This window comes from Ursus arctos, unplaced genomic scaffold (assembly GCF_023065955.2).
Source record: "Ursus arctos isolate Adak ecotype North America unplaced genomic scaffold, UrsArc2.0 scaffold_24, whole genome shotgun sequence".
In the NCBI taxonomy this organism is placed as follows: domain Eukaryota; kingdom Metazoa; phylum Chordata; class Mammalia; order Carnivora; family Ursidae; genus Ursus; species Ursus arctos.
Genome location: NW_026622919.1, coordinates 38,554,384 through 38,560,831, shown reverse-complemented (window position 1 = coordinate 38,560,831; position 6,448 = coordinate 38,554,384).

Here is a 6,448-nt window from a genome sequence, read left to right as displayed (position 1 = left end):
ATACTCTGAGAACTGCGCTAAGTAGTAATAACAAGATAAAGGACTTGTTCAGCGGTGTGCTAAGAACCTCTTGGTGTCCAGGAAGAAGACAAAGATAGCTGTATACCATTGAGAATAAATGATAAGTGTGTTCTTTAAAAACAGGAATTAAGGGGCACCTGGGTGGCTCCGCCGGTTGAGTGTCTGAGTCTTGATTTCAGCTCAGGTCATGATCTCAGGGCCCTGGGGTTGAGTTCGGGGTCTGGCTCTCTGCTCAGCGGGGAGCGCGGGGAGCCTGTTTGTCTCCCTCTTCCTCTTCCCCTCCCCCTCCTTGTATGTGCTTGCTGGTATGTTCCGTCTCTCTCTCAAATAGATAAATCTTAAATAAGTCACTACTGGGAGAAAAACATCTATGGTTTACTAACAAGCAGAGCTATAAAAGGGAATGTAGAAATCTATGAATTCAGTAGAAGTCAGGAAAAGAAAATAGGAAAGAGGGATATGCAGAAAACAGTATATAATATGGGGACTATGAGGTATATGAGTAGTCACAATAAGTGAATTAACTTCCCTGTAAGAGATGATCATTGGATTTGAAAATATCTATATGCTGCTTAAAAGAGAGCTAAAAACTAATATTGAAGAATGTTGAAAATAAAGGAGAAAATTCAGGCAAGTACTAATTAGAAGCTTGCACAGCAATATTATTGGCCAAAATAAAAATTTTTTTAAAATATTTTATTGAGAGCTCTAGAAAGAGCAAAAGTGGGTAGGAAGCAGAGGGAGAGGGAAAAGCAGGCTCAAATAAATACACTCTTTAACAAATTAATTTTAAGGAGATACTATAATTAAAAACTATGCATTTTCTAGTGTATTCACGGAAAATTGCAAAAGGAAATTGACACACTCCCTGGTCATGATGGAAAATTTTGATCCAGCCCTATCAGAAATTGCTATAGCAGACTATAGAAAATCAGCTTACCAAAACCAAAAGCATTCTTTTTTTTTTAAGATTATTTATTTATTTATTTGACAGAGATAGAGACAGCCAGCGAGAGAGGGAACACAAGCAGGGGGAGTGGGAGAGGAAGAAGCAGGCTCCCAGCCGAGGAGCCCGATGTGGGACTCGATCCCGGAACGCCGGGATCACGCCCTGAGCCGAAGGCAGACGCTTAACGACTGCGCTACCCAGGCGCCCCCTCAATAATTACTTTGAATGTAAATGGAGTAAATGTTCTAATCAAAAGATGTAGGGTGTCAGAATGGATAAAACAAGACCCAACTATATGTTGCCTATAAGAGATTCACCTGCAGATTGAAAATGAGGGGATGGAGAAACATCTGTCATGCAAATGGACATCAAAAGAAAGCCAGAGGGCACCTGGTGGCTCAGTCAGTTAAGCGTTGGCCTTGGGCTAAAGTCATGATCCTAGGGTCCTGGGACCGAGCCCCATGTTGGGTTCCCTGCTTATTGGGGTGTCTGCTTCTCTCTCCCTCTGCCCCTCCCCCTGCTTGTGCTCTCTCTCTCTCTCTCTCGCTATCAAATAAATAAAATCTTTAAAGCAAGCAAGCAAACAAGCCAGAGTAGCAATACTTACATTGGACAAACTAGACTTTATTTATTTATTTATTTATTTATTTATTTATTTTTCAAACAAACCAGACTTTAACTCAAAGACTATAACAAGACAAAGAAGGACACTATATAATAATAAAGGGGACAATCCAACAAGAAGATAAAACAAATATAAATATTTATGCACCCAACATGGGAGCACCCAAATACATAAAATTATTAATAGCAACATAAAGGAACTAATCAATAATACAATAATAGTAGGGGACTTTAACAACCCACTTACATCAATGGACAGATCACCTAAACAGAGGATAAACAAGGAAACAATGGCTTTGAATGACACACTGGTCTAGATGGACTTAACAGGTATACTCAGAAAACTCCATCCTAAAACAGCAGAATACACATTCTTTTTAAGTGCACATGGAACATTCTCCAGAATAGATCACATATTAGGCCACAAAACAGGCCTCAACAAATTCAAGAAGATTGAAGTCCTACCATGCACCTTTTCTGACCACAGTGCTATGAAACGAAGTAACCACAAGAAAATATTGAAGAAGACCACAAATACATGGAGGTTGAACAACATGCTATTAAACAATGAATGGGTCAATGAGGATATTAAAGAAGAAACTAAAAAATACATGGAAATAATGAAAATGAAAACACATTGGTTCAAAACCTTTGGAATACACCAAAATTGGTCCTAACAGGGAAGTATATAGCAATACAGGCCTACCTTAAGAAGCAAGAGAAATCTCAAATAAACAACCTAGCCTTCTACCTAAAGGAGTTAGAAAAAGAACAAAGGAAGCCTAAAGCCAGAAGAAGGAAGGAAGTAATAAAGATTAGAGCAGAAATAAACGATATAGAAACTAAAAAGAATAGAACAGATCAATGAAATCAGGAGGTGGTTCTTTGAAAAAATTAATAAAATAGGTAAACCTCTAGCTAGACTTATCAAAAAGAAAAGAGAAAAGACCCAAATAAAATCACAAATGAGAGAGAAGAAATAACAACCAGCACCACAGAAACATAAACAATTATAAGAAAATATTATGAAAAACTATATGCCAACAAATTGGATAATCTGGAAGAAATGGATGAATTCCTAGAAACACATCATCTACCAACACTGACACAGGAAGAAATAGAAAACTTGAACAGACTGGTAACCAGCCAAGAAATTGAATCATTAATCAAAAAGCTCCCCACAAATGAGAGGCCAGGGCCAGATGGCTTCACAGTTGAATTCTACCAAATATTTAAAGACAAGTTAATACCTATTCTCAAGCTATTCCAAAAAATAGAAAAGAAAGGAAAACTTCCAAACTGATTCTATGAGGCCAGCATTACCCTGATATCAAAACCAGATAAAGACTCCTCTAAAAAAGAACTACAGGCCAGTATCTCTGATGAACATGGATGCAAACATTCTCAAAATACTAGCAAACTGAATCCAGCAATACATTAAAAAAGTCATTCACCTTGATCAAGTGGGATTTATTCCTGGTTTGCAAGGGTGGTTCAATATACACAAATGAACATGATACACCACGTAAATAAAAGCAAGGATAAGAATCATGATCATTTCAATAGATGCAGAAAAAACATTTGACAAAGTACAACATCCATTTGTGATAAAAACCTCAATAACGTAGGTTTAGAGGGAACATACCTCAATATTTTAAAGGTCATATATGAAAGACCCACAGCTAACATTATCCTCAATGGGGAAAAACGAAGAGATTTTCCTCATGTTCAGGAACAAGAAAGGAATGTCCACTCTCACCACTGTTCTTTAACACAGTACCGGAAGTCCTAGCCACAGCAATCAGACAAGAAAAAGAAAAGGTGTCCAAATAGATAAGAAGAAGTAAAACTGTCACTATTTGCAGATGACATGATACTCTTTATTAAAAAAAAAAAAAAACCCAGAAAGACTCCACCCAGAAACTGCTAGAACTGATAAAGAAATTCAGTAAAGTCACAGGATACAAAATCAACACGCAGAAATCTGTTGTATTTCTATACACCAATAATGAAGCAGCAGAAAGAGAAGGGATCAATCCCATTTACAATTGCACCCAAAATAATTAAGATATCTAGGAATGAACCTAACCAAAGAGGTGAAAGACCTGTACTCTGAAAAGTATAAAACACTGGTGAAAGAAATTGAAGATGATACAAAGAAATGAAAAGACATTACATGCTCATGGATTGGAAGAACAAATATTGTTAAAATGTCTGTACTACCCGAAGCAATCTACACATGTAATGCAATCCCTATCAAAATACCGCCAGCATTTTTCACAGAGCTAGAACAAACGATCCTCAAATTTGTATGGAACCGTGAGAGACCCTGAATAGCCAAAGCCATCTTGAAAAAGTGGGAGGTATCACAATTCCAGATTTCAAGTTAAATTACAAAGAGGTAGTAATCAAAGCGGTATGATACTGGCACAAAAATAGACACATAGGGGCGCCTGGGTGGCACAGCGGTTAAGCGTCTGCCTTCGGCTCAGGGCGTGATCCCGGCGTTCTGGGATCGAGCCCCACATCAGGCTCCTCCGCTAGGAGCCTGCTTCTTCCTCTCCCACTCCCCCTGCCTGTGTTCCCTCTCTCGCTGGCTGTCTCTCTCTCTGTCAAATAAATAAATAAAATCTTTAAAAAAAAAAAAAAGAAACATAGATCAATGGAACAGAATAGAAAACCCAGAAATAAACCCACAATTATATGGTCAATTAATCTTTGACAAAGCAGGAAGAATATCCAGTGGGATAGAAGACAGTATCTTCAACAAATGGTGTTGTGGAAACTGAACAGCAACATGCAAAAGAATGAAACTGAACCACTTACACCACTCAGAAAATAAATTCAAAATGGATTAAAGACCTAAATGTGAGACCTGAACCCATAAAAGTCCTAGAAGAGAATGCAGGCAGTAATTCTTTGACATCAGCTGTAGCAAATTCTTTCTAGATACGTCTCCTGAGGCAAGGGAAACCAAAGGAAAAAGAAACTATTAGGACTACATCAAGGGGTGCTGGGTGGCTCAGTTGGTTAAGCATCTGACTCTTGATTTTGGCTCAGGTCATGATCTCAGGGTCTTAAGATTCTCTCTCTCCTTCTGCTCTGTCCTTCCCCTCCCCACTCACACATGTTCACTCTCTCTTAAAAAAAAAAAAGACTACATCAAAATAAAAAGCTTCTCCATAGCGAAGGATCAACAAAACTAAATGGCAACGTATGGAATGGGAACAAATATTTGCAAATGCCATATCTCATAAAGGGTTAGAATCCAAAATATATAAACAACTTATAAAACTCAAAACCCCCAAAATGAATAATCCAATTAAAAATGGGCAGAAGACATGAATAGACATTTCTCCAAAGAAGACATCCAGATGGCCAACAGACACATGAAAAGATGCTCAGCATCACTCATCATCAGGGAAATGCAAATCCAAACCACGATGAGATACCACCTCACACCTGTCAAAATGGCTAAAATCAACAACACAGGAAACAACAGATGTTGGCGAGGACGTGGAGAAAAGGGAACCCTCCTGCACTGTTGGTGGGAATGCAAACTGGTGCTGCCACTCTGGAGAACAGTTATGGAGGTTCCTCCAAAAGTTAAAAACAGAACTACCCTGGGGCGCCTGGGTAGCGCAGTCATTAGGCGTCTGCCTTTGGCTCAGGGCGTGACCCCGGCGTTATGGGATCAAGCCCCACATCAGGCTCCTCTGCTGGGAGCCTGCTTCTTCCTCTCCCACTCCCCTGCTGTGTTCCCTCTCTCGCTGGCTGTCTCTCTGTCACATAAATAAATAAAATCTTAACAAAACAAAACAAAACAAAACAAAAAACAGAACTACCCTACAATCCAGCGACCGCACTACTAGATACTTACCCAAAGAATACATAACACTAATTCAAAGGGATACATGTACTCTGATGTTTATAACAGCATTATCTATATACAATAACCAAATTATGGAAAGAACCCAAGTGTCCATCGGCTGATAAATGGATAAAGAAGATGTGGTGTTTGTGTGTGTGTGTGTGTGTGTGTGTGTATATATATATATATATATATATATATATATATATATGTCATAAAAAAGAATGAAATCTTGCCATTTGCTATGACATGGATAGGACTAGAGAATACAATGCTCAGTGAAATCCGTCAGAGAAAGACAAATACTGTATGATTTCACTCATATGTGCAAAGAAGCAAAGCAAATAAGCAAGGGAGAAAGTGAGAGAGAGAGACAAACTAAGGAAAAGACTCTTAACTACTGAGAATACACTGATGGTTACCAGAGGGGAGATGGGGGGATGGGTGAAATAGGTGATGGCGATTAAGGAGGGCACTTGTGATGAGCACCGGGTGATGTATGGAAGTGTCGAATCACTGTATTGCACACCTGAAACTAGTATCACACTGTTTGTAAACTAACTGGAATTTAAATTAAAATTTCATTAAAAGAGACGAGCAGGGCTCTGAAGTTCTGAGGAATTTTCAGGAGAAGTATGAGTATGAAGGATAGTCCTTGTAAATCTGCAAGGGGAATTTACCTGATGGCTCTATTTTTGGGACCAGATGCTATTTCATTCATTCATTCATTTTTTTTAAGATTTATTCATTTATTTCAGAGAGCACGCACGTGTGAGCGAGCAGGGGAGGGGCAGGGGAGAGGGAGACAAGCAGACTGCCCGCTGAGCAGGGCTTGATCCCAGGACCTCCACCCAGCACCCCGAGACCATGAACCAAGTGAAATCCAGAGTCGGAGGTTTAACTGCCTGAGCCACCCAGGTGCTCCAACATTTTATTCATTTTTTTTAAAGATTTTATTTATTTATTTGACAGAGAGAGACAGC